Genomic DNA, 17,613 nt, shown 5'->3' on the forward strand with positions numbered 1-17,613 from the left:
TGGTCCCCAGGTTAAGTTTCAGTCAGGGTGGTGGTCCCTGGTTCATAATCAGTTGAAAACCCCTGGATTAAACCTTAGACTTGTTTTATTACTCTTAAACAGATACAGGCTTTGAGAAAGCATATTCAAAGAGCCTAGTGACAGTCAGGGGTAAATATAAACTGTTACTGACTTACTCCTGATGACATCACAAAACCATTGAAAAGATCCTATTTTGGCATGCATGGTAAACCTATTAATTTAAGTTTTTATATTTAAATGATATTAAGAAAGTCACTCACCATTCCACAGTGGTGGAAAGTAAGTGCATTTACTTAAGTACTGTACAATTTTGAGGCATTTGTACTTTACTTTAGTATTCATGAATTCCAATACTTTTACTTCTACTCCACTACATCTCAGAGGCAAATATTGTTGCTCTGGCCTCTGTCCTACTGTCCTACTGCCACCTACTGTCCGTTTATTATATTACACAGTGGGTGAAAAAAACACACCCCTTAAGACTAAACCACACCCATCAGAGGTGTGGCTTCCAGAGGTACCCAGGTTCTTTTAAAAACCTATAGGTACCTCTAGGTACTGGCCTGGTACAGACGAAGGGGACAGTACTGTACTGTAGTCCACTACGACACACACACATACTGTAGTCCACTACGACACACGCACATACTGTAGTCCACTACGACACACACATACTGTAGTCCACTACGACACACACATATTGTAGTCCACTACGACACACACATACTGTAGTCCACTACGACACACACACATACTGTAGTCCACTACGACACACACACATACTGTAATCCACTACGACACACACATACTGTAGTCCACTACGACACACACATACTGTAGTCCACTACGACACACACATACTGTAGTCCACTACGACACACACATACTGTAGTCCACTACGACACACACACATACTGTAGTCCACTACGACACACACACATACTGTAGTCCACTACGACACACACACATACTGTAGTCCACTACGACACACACACATACTGTAGTCCACTATGACACACACACATACTGTAGTCCACTATGACACACACACATACTGTAGTGCACTATGACACACACACATACTGTAGTCCACTATGACACACACACATACTGTAGTCCACTACGACACACACACATACTGTAGTCCACTACGACACACACACATACTGTAGTCCACTACGACACACACACATACTGTAGTCCACTACGACACACACACATACTGTAGTCCACTACGACACACACACATACTGTAGTCCACTACGACACACACACATACTGTAGTCCACTATGACACACACACATACTGTAGTCCACCACGACACACACACATACTGTAGTCCACCACGACACACACACATACTGTAGTCCACTACGACACACACACATACTGTAGTCCACTACGACACACACATACTGTAGTCCACTACGACACACACATACTGTAGTCCACTACGACACACACATACTGTAGTCCACTACGACACACACACATACTGTAGTCCACTACGACACACACACATACTGTAGTCCACTACGACACACACACATACTGTAGTCCACTACGACACACACATACTGTAGTCCACTACGACACACACATACTGTAGTCCACTACGACACACACACATACTGTAGTCCACTACGACACACACACATACTGTAGTCCACTACGACACACACACATACTGTAGTCCACTACGACACACACACATACTGTAGTCCACTACGACACACACACATACTGTAGTCCACTACGACACACACATACTGTAGTCCACTATGACACACACATACTGTAGTCCACTACGACACACACACATACTGTAGTCCACTACGACACACACATACTGTAGTCCACTATGACACACACACATACTGTAGTCCACTACGACACACACATACTGTAGTCCACTACGACACACACACATACTGTAGTCCACTACGACACACACACATACTGTAGTCCACTACGACACACACACATACTGTAGTCCACTACGACACACACATACTGTAGTCCACTATGACACACACACATACTGTAGTCCACTACGACACACACATACTGTAGTCCACTATGACACACACACATACTGTAGTCCACTACGACACACGCACATACTGTAGTCCACTACGACACACACACATACTGTAGTCCACTACGACACACACACATACTGTAGTCCACTACGACACACACATACTGTAGTCCACTACGACACACACATACTGTAGTCCACTACGACACACACATACTGTAGTCCACTACGACACACACATACTGTAGTCCACTACGACACACACATACTGTAGTCCACTACGACACACACACATACTGTAGTCCACTACGACACACACATACTGTAGTCCACTACGACACACGCACATACTGTAGTCCACTACGACACACACATACTGTAGTCCACTACGACACACACACATACTGTAGTCCACTACGACACACACATACTGTAGTCCACTACGACACACACATACTGTAGTCCACTACGACACACACATACTGTAGTCCACTACGACACACACACATACTGTAGTCCACTACGACACACACATACTGTAGTCCACTACGACACACACACATACTGTAGTCCACTACGACACACACACATACTGTAGTCCACTACGACACACACACATACTGTAGTCCACTACGACACACACACATACTGTAGTCCACTACGACACACACACATACTGTAGTCCACTATGACACACACACATACTGTAGTCCACCACGACACACACACATACTGTAGTCCACTACGACACACACACATACTGTAGTCCACTACGACACACACACATACTGTAGTCCACTACGACACACACATACTGTAGTCCACTACGACACACACACATACTGTAGTCCACTACGACACACACACATACTGTAGTCCACTACGACACACACACATACTGTAGTCCACTATGACACACACACATACTGTAGTCCACTATGACACACACACATACTGTAGTCCACTACGACACACACACATACTGTAGTCCACTACGACACACACACATACTGTAGTCCACTACGACACACACATACTGTAGTCCACTACGACACACACATACTGTAGTCCACTACGACACACACACATACTGTAGTCCACTATGACACACACACATACTGTAGTCCACTATGACACACACACATACTGTAGTCCACTACGACACACACACATACTGTAGTCCACTACGACACACGCACATACTGTAGTCCACTACGACACACGCACATACTGTAGTCCACTACGACACACACACATACTGTAGTCCACTACGACACACACACATACTGTAGTCCACTACGACACACACACATACTGTAGTCCACTACGACACACACACATACTGTAGTCCACTACGACACACACATACTGTAGTCCACTACGACACACACATATTGTAGTCCACTACGACACACACATACTGTAGTCCACTACGACACACACACATACTGTAGTCCACTATGACACACACACATACTGTAATCCACTACGACACACACATACTGTAGTCCACTACGACACACACATACTGTAGTCCACTACGACACACACATACTGTAGTCCACTACGACACACACACATACTGTAGTCCACTACGACACACACACATACTGTAGTCCACTACGACACACACACATACTGTAGTCCACTACGACACACACACATACTGTAGTCCACTACGACACACACACATACTGTAGTCCACTATGACACACACACATACTGTAGTCCACTACGACACACACATACTGTAGTCCACTACGACACACACACATACTGTAGTCCACTACGACACACACACATACTGTAGTCCACTATGACACACACACATACTGTAGTCCACTATGACACACACACATACTGTAGTCCACTACGACACACACACATACTGTAGTCCACTACGACACACACACATACTGTAGTCCACTACGACACACACATACTGTAGTCCACTACGACACACACATACTGTAGTCCACTACGACACACACACATACTGTAGTCCACTATGACACACACACATACTGTAGTCCACTATGACACACACACATACTGTAGTCCACTATGACACACACACATACTGTAGTCCACTACGACACACACACATACTGTAGTCCACTACGACACACGCACATACTGTAGTCCACTACGACACACGCACATACTGTAGTCCACTACGACACACACACATACTGTAGTCCACTACGACACACACACATACTGTAGTCCACTACGACACACACACATACTGTAGTCCACTACGACACACGCACATACTGTAGTCCACTACGACACACGCACATACTGTAGTCCACTACGACACACACACATACTGTAGTCCACTACGACACACACACATACTGTAGTCCACTACGACACACGCACATACTGTAGTCCACTACGACACACACACATACTGTAGTCCACTACGACACACACACATACTGTAGTCCACTACGACACACACACATACTGTAGTCCACTACGACACACACACATACTGTAGTCCACTACGACACACACATACTGTAGTCCACTACGACACACACATATTGTAGTCCACTACGACACACACATACTGTAGTCCACTACGACACACACACATACTGTAGTCCACTATGACACACACACATACTGTAATCCACTACGACACACACATACTGTAGTCCACTACGACACACACATACTGTAGTCCACTACGACACACACATACTGTAGTCCACTACGACACACACACATACTGTAGTCCACTACGACACACACACATACTGTAGTCCACTACGACACACACACATACTGTAGTCCACTACGACACACACACATACTGTAGTCCACTATGACACACACACATACTGTAGTCCACTATGACACACACACATACTGTAGTCCACTATGACACACACACATACTGTAGTCCACTACGACACACACATACTGTAGTCCACTACGACACACACACATACTGTAGTTGCCATGAGTCCACTACGACACACACACATACTGTAGTCCACTACGACACACACACATACTGTAGTTGCCATGAGTCCACTATGACACACACATACTGTAGTTGCCATAAACACAGGGGTTAAAGCCAAAAAAAATCCCAAGACTGAAAAATTTCAGACCACTTTTCAAACCATGTGGCGAACCCCCCACATTTGCACCGATCTACCCCTGTCCTAGAGGGTTGTAAAATGATGTTTTCCCAAAGTTGCCTTTACCGAATGTGTGTCAATCCATGCTTCATTTTATAGAAGCAGCTTTTGAAGTTATGTTGTATTATATTGCTAGTCCGGCCAATCAATAAATACTCTGAAATGACTGTAGGGCTTGCCTTTACAGCCACATGGTGCATAGCAACAGTGTGTTAAAGTAAAAAAAAAAAACCCAGAGGAAGACACTTATAGGCATGTAGCCTTCAGTAGTCCATTATGCACCTGCATTATAAGGTTGCAAGTGAGAACAAAAGTCAATTACAAGAGAACCCATTGGTTTTGGCAACTAAAATGGGACAGTGGGATAGGTGGGCAGTGGGCACTATATATATGCAGCTCCATCTCACTGAATTAGAATATTTTGTAAAAGTACATTTTCTTCTGTAATAAAATTCAAAAAGTGAAACTTTCATATATTCTCATTTCATTGTGCTTTAAGTGTACTTCAAGTACTTCAAACATTTCTTGTTTTAATCTTGATGATTCAGGTCAGGCCAGTTGGCTGGTCAGTTAAGCACAGTAATACCATGGTCAGTACACCAGTTACTAGTAGTTTTGGCTCTGTAGGCAGGTGCCAAATCTAGCTGGAATTTTGGAAAGGAAAATTAGCATCTCCATGAAGCTTGTCAACATACTGAAGCTAAAAAGATCTGTTGAAACCATTGTTAAGTTTTCACTGTCAGTGGACCAACACCATGCAGATACCATGGCCTAAATCAGCACTGTGTTTTGTCATGTCCAGAGTCTCAACACAACCATCTATTATGATATTTTACAGCACTCTGTGCCTCTGTACATTGACAAGCTTTATGTTGATGCTGCTTTTCCTTTTCCAGCAGCACTTGGCACCTGCCCACAGTGCCAAAACTACTAGTAACTGGTATACTGACCATGGTATTACTGTGCTTAACTGACCAGCCAACTGGCCTGACCTGAACCCCACATTGAATCTAGGTTGTATTGTCAAGAGGAAGGTGTGAGACATGAGACTGAACAATCCAAATTAATTTACGGCTGTTATCAAAGCAAACCTGGGCTTCCATAACACCTCAACAGTGCTACTGGCTGATCACCTCCATGCCACGCCCCATTGATGAAATAATTTGTTCAAAAGTAGCCCAGACCAAGTATCAACTGTATACTTTACAGAAGGTCGACATTTCTCGTAAAATATTCTAATTCATTGAGATATTTTTTTATTTTTATGAGCTGTATGCCATAATCATCAAGATTAAAACAAAAAAAGGTTTTAAATACTTCACTTTGTGCACAATGAATTGAGAATAATTATATGAAAGTTTCACTTTTTGAATTATATTACAGGAGAAAATCAACTTTTACAAAATATTCTAATTCAGTGAGATGGAGCTGTAGTTCCCAGCAACATCTGGGCACTTTGGCTATTTAGTAATAGTATAGTTATAGTAATTATATTTGAAAACGAATGTGCAAGGTACATTTATGTCTACATTCATTAGCCTCTGTGTAGTTTATCACTGTCTTCCCTGTGAGTTCCATTCAATATTATAAAAGCAGTATTCATATTCAGTAGAGTTGAGCAGGAGAATGTAGAGGCTGGCAGACAGGAGGACAAGGACCGATGCACGCAGCTAACGGCTACTAGGCTAGTAGCCACTAGCCAGCTAGAGAGTGCTACTTGTTATACCAACACGGAGGCAAGCAATACACATTTGCGTTGAAAATAAATCCTCCACAGTATCACTGCACTAAGCTAATTTAAAGGAAACCCTCTGACTGTTCTGGCCTGGGTAGAGGGAAATATGAACGCATTTAGGCTCTCTCTGTCAGCAGCGCAGGAGCAGTGAAGCACCGTGCTCTCTCTCTCTGAGCGCAGAGAGTGGGGAGTGGGAGGGGCGAGCGCGCACACTAGATCCTTAAAGAGACAGGCTGCATTTTCACGGATTTGGCCATCATATCGCTACACTATACACATACTCCCGTCTCCCCCTTAAATATTTTTTTTTTGCGAATCTGCGCTGATCTCATAAAAGACCTATGAAATCCTCAGGACGGAAATCCGTCCCCAGGACGGAGAACTTTAAGCCCTGCATAAACAGCACAACGTTATTCCCATTAGATTTGTTATGTCGTTCTATGCACGTCCTCTTGACAGACAATTCCCCCATCACTTTTTAATGACTTAAAAAGCCCCCCCCCCCATATACTGTGTGTGTGTGTGTGTGTGTGTGTGTGTGTGTGTGTGTGTGTGTGTGTGTGTGTGTGTGTGTGTGTGTGTGTGTGTGTGTGTGTGTACATAATATAGGGTTGGGACTTGATTATTATTATTTTTTTAATCGAATTAGAGGTTTGGAATTAATTAATCAGAATTAATCTCATGTTTGATTTGCCTATCAGTACAGTATCTGAAGTGATACTGTACTGTACTGTACTGTACTGTACTGTACTGTACTGTACTGTACTGTACTGTACTGTACTGTACTGTACTGTACTGTACTGTACTGTACTGTACTGTACTGTACTGAACTGAATGTTGGCCGCAGTTGTTTTCCACCCCAAAACAAGATCATCAGGTATTATTAAAGGGGGAATAACTTTTTCCAAAAAGTGTACAGTATTTGTTAAAATCATACAGTTGATTTAGTATGCATGGTTTGCCTGATGGGTGGTGATCCACCTGAACTGAAGCCGCGCCCACAGCTGTAGTTGTATGATAAAGAGGGAGGGGTTATGGGAGGGGCTGATAATGTGATGTCACTATATTACTGTTTATTTAATTGGCCTGTTTGACTGTCAAGGGTTCAGCCTCCAGGAAGAAACCCTAAATACAAAGTAAATACACCATTGCACATAAAAACGACTCCAGGGTGTCTAATGAAGTACTGTCACCTCATAGACACATGAAAAACTGGAAAAATACAAAAATTGTGGCACTCCATCTTTAAGAAGCAAGTTTTAAAAACATTATTGCGGTCATAGGTCGCAGATCACTATGAAAACCATGAGTCACACTGAAAAAACAGGCATTTATTAACACATTCTGACCTGAGATCAGATTCTAAAATTGTCTTTTACATCCTGACAGTTTTCTGAAAAAGCTATGTTTCTGTGTCAGTGGTTCTTCGATTTTTCAAAAATAGCTAAAGCATAACATAATGCCATAACACCAAAAGGGGTTCCAGCCCAAAATGAGTTTTAATGTGGAGCTGACTATCATCACCTGGATCTCCATATATGAAGATCACAACACTGACCTCATCAAACCCTGGATAGCCATACACGGTGCTAGGTCTGCATGTACAGTATGGAGCCGCAACTCTCCATCTGACCTCACCGATATTAGATTGATAAGTTTTAACTCCTGCTTCTCAACTGTGCCGTATTAAGAAGCTCTGTTGTTTCAGCGTGACCTCACCCTTTAGGGCGAGCTCTCTCAGGGCCCTCAGGGCGTCTTGCTGGTATATTCAAAGATTTGCACTAATGTCGAAGTACAGTATAAACCAATGGCTAAAGTTAAAATCGTAAATGCATTCCACGGGTTAAACTCTATACAGATTACTTTGTTGTTTAGGGCCCTGGCGTATGTACTTGGTCCCCTTCTTTTCCCCCGAAATCCCTTCGCCAAAAATAATTATTAATTATTATTATTATTAAATATTTTCCCAGGGCAGAATAAGGGGACGTCGGGGGTTCAATGTGGTTAACACAGACAGACAGACAGACAGACAGACAGACAGACATACAGACGCGGTGATTAATGACCATGGTTATTGGCTCCGCTTTATGCAAATGATATTACTCTGAGATAATAATTTGAGGCAATAAAGAAAATAAAGGCCTGTCATGATGTCACAGGGCTTTGCATGTTTTACTGCAGTTTACAAGCACCCAGTGATACTCCACCTCAACTACATTTTAGGCAAATTATTGCGGCGTATTTCCTGGTGCAGCCGTCCTCCTTCTCTGTGCATGTCAGAGAGACAGTTATGCATCGGGGCATTCAAAGAGAGACAGTTATGTATCGGGGCAGGACGATACCACTTCAAAGAGAGACAGTTATGTATCGGGGCAGGACGATACCACTTCAAAGAGAGACAGTTATGTATCGGGGCAGGACGATACCACTTCAAAGAGAGACAGTTATGTATCGGGGCAGGACGATACCACTTCAAAGAGAGACAGTTATGTATCGGGGCAGGACGATACCACTTCAAAGAGAGACAGTTATGTATCGGGGCAGGACGATACCACTTCAAAGAGAGACAGTTATGTATCAGGGCAGGACGATACCACTTCAAAGAGAGACAGTTATGTATCGGGGCAGGACGATACCACTTCAAAGAGAGACAGTTATGTATCGGGGCAGGACGATACCACTTCAAAGAGAGACAGTTATGTATCGGGGCAGGACGATACCACTTCAAAGAGAGACAGTTATGTATCGGGGCAGGACGATACCACTTCAAAGAGAGACAGTTATGTATCGGGGCAGGACGATACCACTTCAAAGAGAGACAGTTATGTATCGGGGCAGGACGACACCACTTCAAAGAGAGACAGTTATGTATCGGGGCAGGACGATACCACTTCAAAGAGACAGTTATGTATCGGGGCAGGACGACACCACTTCAAAGAGAGACAGTTATGTATCGGGGCAGGACGATACCACTTCAAAGAGAGACAGTTATGTATCGGGGCAGGACGATACCACTTCAAAGAGAGACAGTTATGTATCGGGGCAGGACGATACCACTTCAAAGAGAGACAGTTATGTATCGGGGCAGGACGATACCACTTCAAAGAGAGACAGTTATGTATCGGGGCAGGACGATACCACTTCAAAGAGACAGTTATGTATCGGGGCAGGACGATACCACTTCAAAGAGAGACAGTTATGTATCGGGGCAGGACGATACCACTTCAAAGATCCATACGACGATTACTCTAGACCTTTTTGCCTCCGCTTCTCAATTATTGCGACCGCAAGTCGCATTTACTATGAAAATGTCCCCCGTTAGTCACACCTCCATATATGGTCACGCCTGGGGGTCCAGACCCTGGGGTAGAGAACCACTGCACGTGGGGAGGGGGACGGACCCTGGGGGTCCAGACCCTGGGGTAGAGAACCACTGCACGTGGAGAGGGGGACGGACCCTGGGGGGTCCCGACCCCCCAGGGTTGAGAACCACTGTGCTTTAACAGCCCCTCTGTCCTCCTGCGACATTAACTAATGAGCAACACCTGACCTGACCGTCTGAGAGTCAATGTATGTATGTGGAGAGTGAGGTGGGGGGAGGGGGAGAGAGAGCTTTTCAGTGTAGAAGAAATGGTGTGTGTGTGTGTGTGTGTGTGTGTGTGTGTGTGTGTGTGTGTGTGTGTGTTGCTGTGTGTGCATAAAGCCTCACAGTGTGAGAATGAAAAATAAGAGAGGAAAGGAAAGGTTAAGAGCCTTATGGATCCTACGTGTGTGTGTGTGTGTGTGTGTGTGTGTGTGTGTGCGCGTGCGTGCATGCGTGCGTGCCATGCTTCTAAATCATGCATCAGTAGAGTGACAAAGAGGAAAAGCTTGTGCTTCAATCTGTACTGTGGTTGACTGGGTCGTGTGTGTGTGTGTGTGTGTGTGAGAGAGATGGGAGGAGTGTGAGAGAGAGGGCAACGTGTAATGACAGAAAAAGACAAATGATAAATGAATAATAGCCATCTCCACTGTCTCCTATAATCTCCACCTCCCTCCACACACACACGCACACGCACACACACACACACACACACACACACACACACACACACGCACACGCACACGCACACACACAAGCACCTCAATACCTCCCATTTTAGGACATGACTCGGACACTTCACAAACACAATTGAGCCCTCGGTGCACTGAGGGAGGCTTTGATTTCCCAGAGGCCCCTGCAGGAGCGGAGAAGTGGAGCCGCCCGCCGCGCTCCAAGGCACGGCGAGAGAAGCCGGGACGGGGCCACACACTTCAATTGATTTCCTGTGAATCCCGCGCGTGTCACGCGGGATTCAGAAGTCAACACGCTCTGGGCGAGGATCCAGCGACGGCACTGACCGTTGGGACGTTCGTGAGAGCCGGCGTTTCACGTGGACCGGTGGCCACTTAGGGAGGCCAACGTGCGAGGCATTTTGTGGTCGTTTAGGCGGCGAGGCGTGCGATTGTTTATCTTGGCAATATAGCGTCTCCTGTCGGGGCAGAAGCCTTGTATCTCCGCATTTCAACTTCTTAAACTCGTAAATTAATGCCCCACTTTGTCATACTATACTGTCACAAGAAAATAGGAAAAGAATTGCCGTTCTACACCGAGCACACACTTTCTTTGTTCGAGAAAGTGGTTAAGTGTGTCTGTGGGTTTTACGAATATCGAACCAATTTTGCTGGTCAATGTTCTCTCTGCTGTACTTGCTGTAGTTCAGACCTATGTATCTCATTGGCTGTACTGACAACCTATCGTCCTGATTGGCTGCCTCGTCTCTAGGCAACCACACACTTTCTGCCTCTAGCCGACCTCTCAGCCATGGGATATAAGGCAGAAGCTGGTAATTCATTGACGTCATCAATTCCCGTTTAAATTAAAATGAGGAAAGCGTCCGTGTCATTTCAGAATGTTTGCGTGTCTATTAAAAAAATAGCAGACATACAAGCTCACGGCGCGTCACCTTGTGCCGCAAGCTTGTACATCTGATATTTTTACTAACACTTTTGAAATATCTTGAAAGTGCGAGACCTACCGATTTAGATTTTAGAAGGCATTTGTAGAATCTGCCTCAGGTTTTAATATGTTAACGAGCGCTTGTGACTAAACAAAAAAACTACATTGACTCCACTGGAACACAGATCCTCCCCCCCCCCCCCGATTTCATGAAAAGTCCCGGTGTTGGACATACAAGGTTTCCGCACGGTCATTTTGGCCCGATGCAGGGCCGAGGAGGAGGAGGATGAGCCCACTGCAGTCCCACGGAGGGAGGGAGGGAGGGAGAGATTCAATCAATTGCTTTTGTGACCATTGATGGCATCATTGATCCCCATCAGCGGCTCTGCTGGTGCTCGCTCGCAGTTCTCACAGAAGGCTGAACTGCGGGGGATCAACCAGAGCGTGGGTTTTGGAGGGGCTTATGCAGCGGGCACCCCCCCTGGGAGTGGGGTGGGGTGGGGTGGGGTGGGGTGGGAGGGGAGGGGAGGGGGGTAGGGGGATCTAAGTATCTTGCTCAAGGACACTTCAACACCGAGCCAGGGCGGGTTTCCTATAAGCAGATACTCTACCTCCTGAACGTGCCGCATTGATAAGTGTTCTAAGCTTGTAGATCATATATTTTACGTACAATGAAGTATATATAGGGCTTAACCACTTAACCCATTCTGACCGGGCACACATTTTGGTGTTGGCATCATGTTATGCTTTAGCTATTGAAAAATAGCAGATCTACAAGCTCATAGCGCGCCACCGAGTGGCGCGCTACGAGCTTGTAGATCTGCTATTTTTGAAAAATCTAAGAACGACTGACATTTTTTTTAAATCTGATCTCAGGTCAGAATGGGTCAATCAGACCAATATGTGTCCAGTGGAAACCTCGTATGAATCTGATCTCGGGTCAGAATGGGTTAACCACTTAAAGGGTCAGGACCCAAAAAAATTAAAATTTAAATACTTTTGTTTTTCGTTTTTGCAACTGAATGGCTGGAAAATGGAAATTAAGAGTTTACATGGTACACAAACTTTCCTTATTGATTATATCTGGTTTAATTTGTTGGTATTTATTTATGATGTATTTTCGCTATTATTAGGGTTATTGTAGCAGTCAGTTTGTATTGGGGGTGGGAAGGGGGGGCGAGGCAGGGGTTGCGAGACATGGCCAAAGCATTCCCAGGGGTCCCCAGCCTAAGGCGTTGAGAACCCCTGCTCTAGTGTATGGTAGGAGTAAAGGATATGATTCACAATGGCTGCCCAGATCCGATTTATGGCCTTTCCAGATGTGAGTCAAGATTGATTCGATCAAAATATGAACGGCAGAAAAAAACACATGTAAACTGTAATTTCTTGCTAATCAGATTTGAAACATATAACTACAGTAAAGTGGTTTGAAGTGCAATTCAGATCTGATTTCTAAAGATGTGTCTCAGTCTGGACACGCTATAGAGAGAAGTCTGGTTTTTACTTTGTTGTACGATGCGTCACTCGCTGAAAGTAAATACATTAAGAACGCTTCGGCTGCCAGCATTTATTGATAAATAGTGATATAATTCACGCCAGCATTTTTCCCTGTTCAGCTCTTACTTTGAAGAGCCAAAAATCTAGACCGGATGTTATGATCTTATGTTGGGGTGTGTGGCGATGCATCATCATTCCATGTTTAGGTGCTGCTAAAACATGATGCAGAAGGATCACATCGTCGGCTTTGGGCCGTGGAATAAACCTTGTTTGATACAGGTGATCGCAAGGTGGCACGATCCAGTGTTATTGACAACACCAGCCTGCAACCTGATGCTAACATGAGTAGCATTATGACTTGATCAATCAAAAGCACTATAAAAGACTAATTGCTGCAGAGCTACGGCATTGGCGGGGAGCATAACATTTATTAATTGCCATTAATTGACGTAGATCTACGCCAATGGCGGACTAAGTGTTTAACCCATTCTGACCTGAGATCAGATTCATACGAGGTTTTCCACTGGACACACACTGGTCTGATGAACCCATTCTGACCTAAGATCAGATTCTAAAAATGTCAGTCGTTCTTCGATTTTTCAAAAATAGCAGACCTACAAGCTCGTATCGCGCCACTCGGTGGCGCGATATGAGCTTGTAGATCTGCTATTTTTCAATAGCTAAAGCATAACATGATGCTGACACCAAAATGGGTGCCCGGTCAGAATGGGTTAATAGGACAAGTATACCCAACCCCGTCCACCGCATCAAACAAAGACAAACAAAAATAGCAGTGAAAAGTATAGAAGTGATCAGCTTGTATCTGCTATTTTTGAATAGCCCATCCAACGTGTAAAATATGGATGTGACGTTAACGCTGTATTAACAAATCTAGCGTGGGACCCCGTGGTACACAAAAAAGGACCCCTGGGGGTCCCCGGACCCCCATGATTTGCCATGGGTTGATGGTGTCAGTGCTGGCCGTCTCTCTTTGGGCAGAGTTGAAGAGGCGTAGATGTTTTCACAAGCAGACAGATTGTTGTACACTTTGCATACGAGTGTGTATCTGAGCCATGTTCAGCATGCCCTGGAGGCTAATTTGGATTTGTGTGCGAGTTAATAGCCTTGTGTCATGTGTGTGTGTGTGTGCGTTTATTGATTTTCCTTGTTCCTGGATTTATTTTGTGAATTAAACTTCCTGCTTTTGTCTCCCATTCTTTACTCTGTAATTAGACGTCCCTCCAGCTCTCTGTAAGGTTGGATCCACGGAGCGCGCACACACACGTGCACACGCACGCACACACGCACGCACGCACGCTTATAGCAACTGCATTTTGCCTTTAAGCACCCATGAATCAATTACTTTGGCCTGGTGGTTTGGAGTGGGCTCCAATTTCGTCGCCGCCATTACCCGAGACGCGGCCCGCAATTCAGCCGCTGCCCGAGAATTACGAATATAGGAACTTGCTCTGTCCCCTTAACCCATTCTATACGGGAACCCATTTTGGTGTTAGCATTACGTTATGCTTTAGCTATCGAAAAATAGCAGATCTACAAGCTCATATCGCGCCACCGAGTGGCGCGATACGAGCTTGTAGGTCTGCTATTTTTGAAAAATCGAAGAACGACTGACATTTTTTTAGAATCTGATCTCAGGTCAGAATGGGTTAATCAGACCAGTGTGTGTCCAGTGGAAACCTCGTATGAATCTGATCTCAGGTCAGAATGGGTTAATGGCGTTTTGGTCCAGCATCACCCGCTATCCTTTTTGCCGACACCGGTATTTGCACCTAGAGGTGTGGTCATGGGCGTGGTGGCACTCGTTCCCCTGAATTGCTATTTTGGTCACACACATTTGGGAAAGCGACAGTGGAGTTTAAAACCACCCGTAACTTATACCCGTAAGCCGCACGGCACAGACATGGAGATGTCCTTGGAGTAAGGCTGCGTCATCAGTTTCATCATCCCATAGCGCAGCAAATGGGGTTTAATCCAATTGACCGACCTTTCCTTTTTCGCTTGACACCGTTTCGTAGAGACGATCTTTTTTTAAATTAGCAAGATTTGAGCGAGTTGGGACTCAATGAAAAGACGAGTGTTCTTGGCTCTGTGCGGGGTGGAGAAAAAAAAAGAACGTCACAAGGAGGGGGAACTTTAGTGGGGGAACACCCCTTCCCCACTGCTAAATCCCAAAACAGTGTATTTTAGAAAGATCAGACGAAAATGGAGCCCACTGTACCCAACCCACTTACCCAATACCTTACTGGCAATGATACACCTGCTATCTATTCTACTGTACATTCATCTGCTGTATATATCTTCATCTGTGGTGTGGGCAAAGAGTGCTCAACCCTTACTTGAGTCACATTACTCCCGGTCAAATAATACTCAACTACAAGGCCCAGAATGGGAACAGACAGCATATCTCTGCTGTTCAGGAAGAAACCACCTAACTCCAAAATGTTCATTTTTCAGGAAATGGAAAAACATATTTTTTTCTGGAAAATTAAGATTTTTTTTTAAAACAAAGCAATACTACCTCGTCAAAGTTGGTGTTGTGAATTATACATTGTCAATTATACTTAGAGGGGGGGAGAGGTGGTGTAGTTAGCTGCTTTAGCAGCTTTAGCAGATAGTTTTTTTTTTCTGACGCGCTTTTTACTACTTTTCAGACCCCGGGGCACTGGGAGGAGACCCCGGGGCACTGGGAGGAGACCCCAGGGCACTGGGAGGAGACCCCAGGGCACTGGGAGGAGACCCCAGGGCACTGGGAGGAGACCCCGGGGCACTGGGAGGAGACCCCAGGGCACTGGGAGGAGACCCCGGGGCACTGGGAGGAGACCCCGGGGCACTGGGAGGAGACCCCAGGGCACTGGGAGGAGACCCCAGGGCACTGGGAGGAGACCCCGGGGCACTGGGAGGAGACCCCAGGGCACTGGGAGGAGACCCCGGGGCACTGGGAGGAGACCCCAGGGCACTGGGAGGAGACCCCAGGGCACTGGGAGGAGACCCCAGGGCACTGGGAGGAGACCCCGGGGCACTGGGAGGAGACCCCAGGGCACTGGGAGGAGACCCCAGGGCACTGGGAGGAGACCCCAATTAAATGATCTACTGTAATTGACTAATAATCTGCTGTAATATCTTGGCGAAACAGACTTTAAAGCAGAACTTTCACTTTGAACTGGGAGGGTCTGAATGATATATGGTCCCCCCTACCTAAAGGCAGCCCCGCCCAGTGATGAAAATAGGTTTTCAATCTAACGAGTCCCGGGATGCAGGGATGGTCATTTAGATGAGTCCCAGGGACATTTGATGAGTCCCACTTCAGCGACGTTAGGAGTCATATATTGTCATTTTTACAAATTGCAGCATTTAACTCCCATTTCATAGTAAATATAATAGCACCAAAATAAAGTTAAATATAAGTTAATTACGTTGTGGTGCACTCAGTGAGCTAAATTAAGTATGGTGCAGTTATAATGCACTGCAGCACAGCTCAATTAAAGTGACTCTAAAGTGTTTGTAGACGTGTGCATTTGGGACTCCATTGTTCAATCCATGATCTGGATCAAAAACTGAAAAAGGAAAAAAAGTCTCTGTAGCACTTGTTCTAAGTGCTGTACTTCATTGACTGACCACGACGCACGCAACAGAAACACACAACTACATGTTCCCCTAAATCTGTACTTCATTGACTGACCACGACGCACGCAACAGAAACACATAACTACATGTTCCCCTAAATCTGTACTTCATTGACTGACCACGACGCACGCAACAGAAACACATAACTACATGTTCCCCTAAATCTGTACTTCATTGACTGACCACGACGCACGCAACAGAAACACACAACTACATGTTCCCCTAAATCTGTACTTCATTGACTGACCACGACGCACGCAACAGAAACACACAACTACATGTTCCCCATAATCTGTACTTCATTGACTGACCACGACGCACGCAACAGAAACACATAACTACATGTTCCCCTAAATCTGTACTTCATTGACTGACCACGACGCACGCAACAGAAACACACAACTATGTTCCCCTAAGGCGGAATCAGTACTATGAATGGGTACTTTCTTATTCCGCCTTGTGGTTTCCTGCCTGAGGACTACAAATCAAGACTACAACATGACGTCAATTGCCATCCGCTCCAGACCGGTTCACAAG

At 45.2% G+C, this 17,613-nt stretch overlaps 1 protein-coding gene across 4 annotated transcripts in view; it reads right to left on the reverse strand.

Moving 5' to 3' along the window:
- Nucleotides 1–17,613, reverse strand: part of garnl3 (GTPase activating Rap/RanGAP domain like 3) — a 136,984-nt gene that overhangs the window by 51,087 nt on the left and 68,284 nt on the right. The gene's annotated exons all lie outside the window — the stretch shown is intronic.

The sequence above is a fragment of the Protomyctophum parallelum genome (assembly GCF_964188405.1).
Source record: "Protomyctophum parallelum genome assembly, chromosome: 21".
Classification (NCBI taxonomy): domain Eukaryota; kingdom Metazoa; phylum Chordata; class Actinopteri; order Myctophiformes; family Myctophidae; genus Protomyctophum; species Protomyctophum parallelum.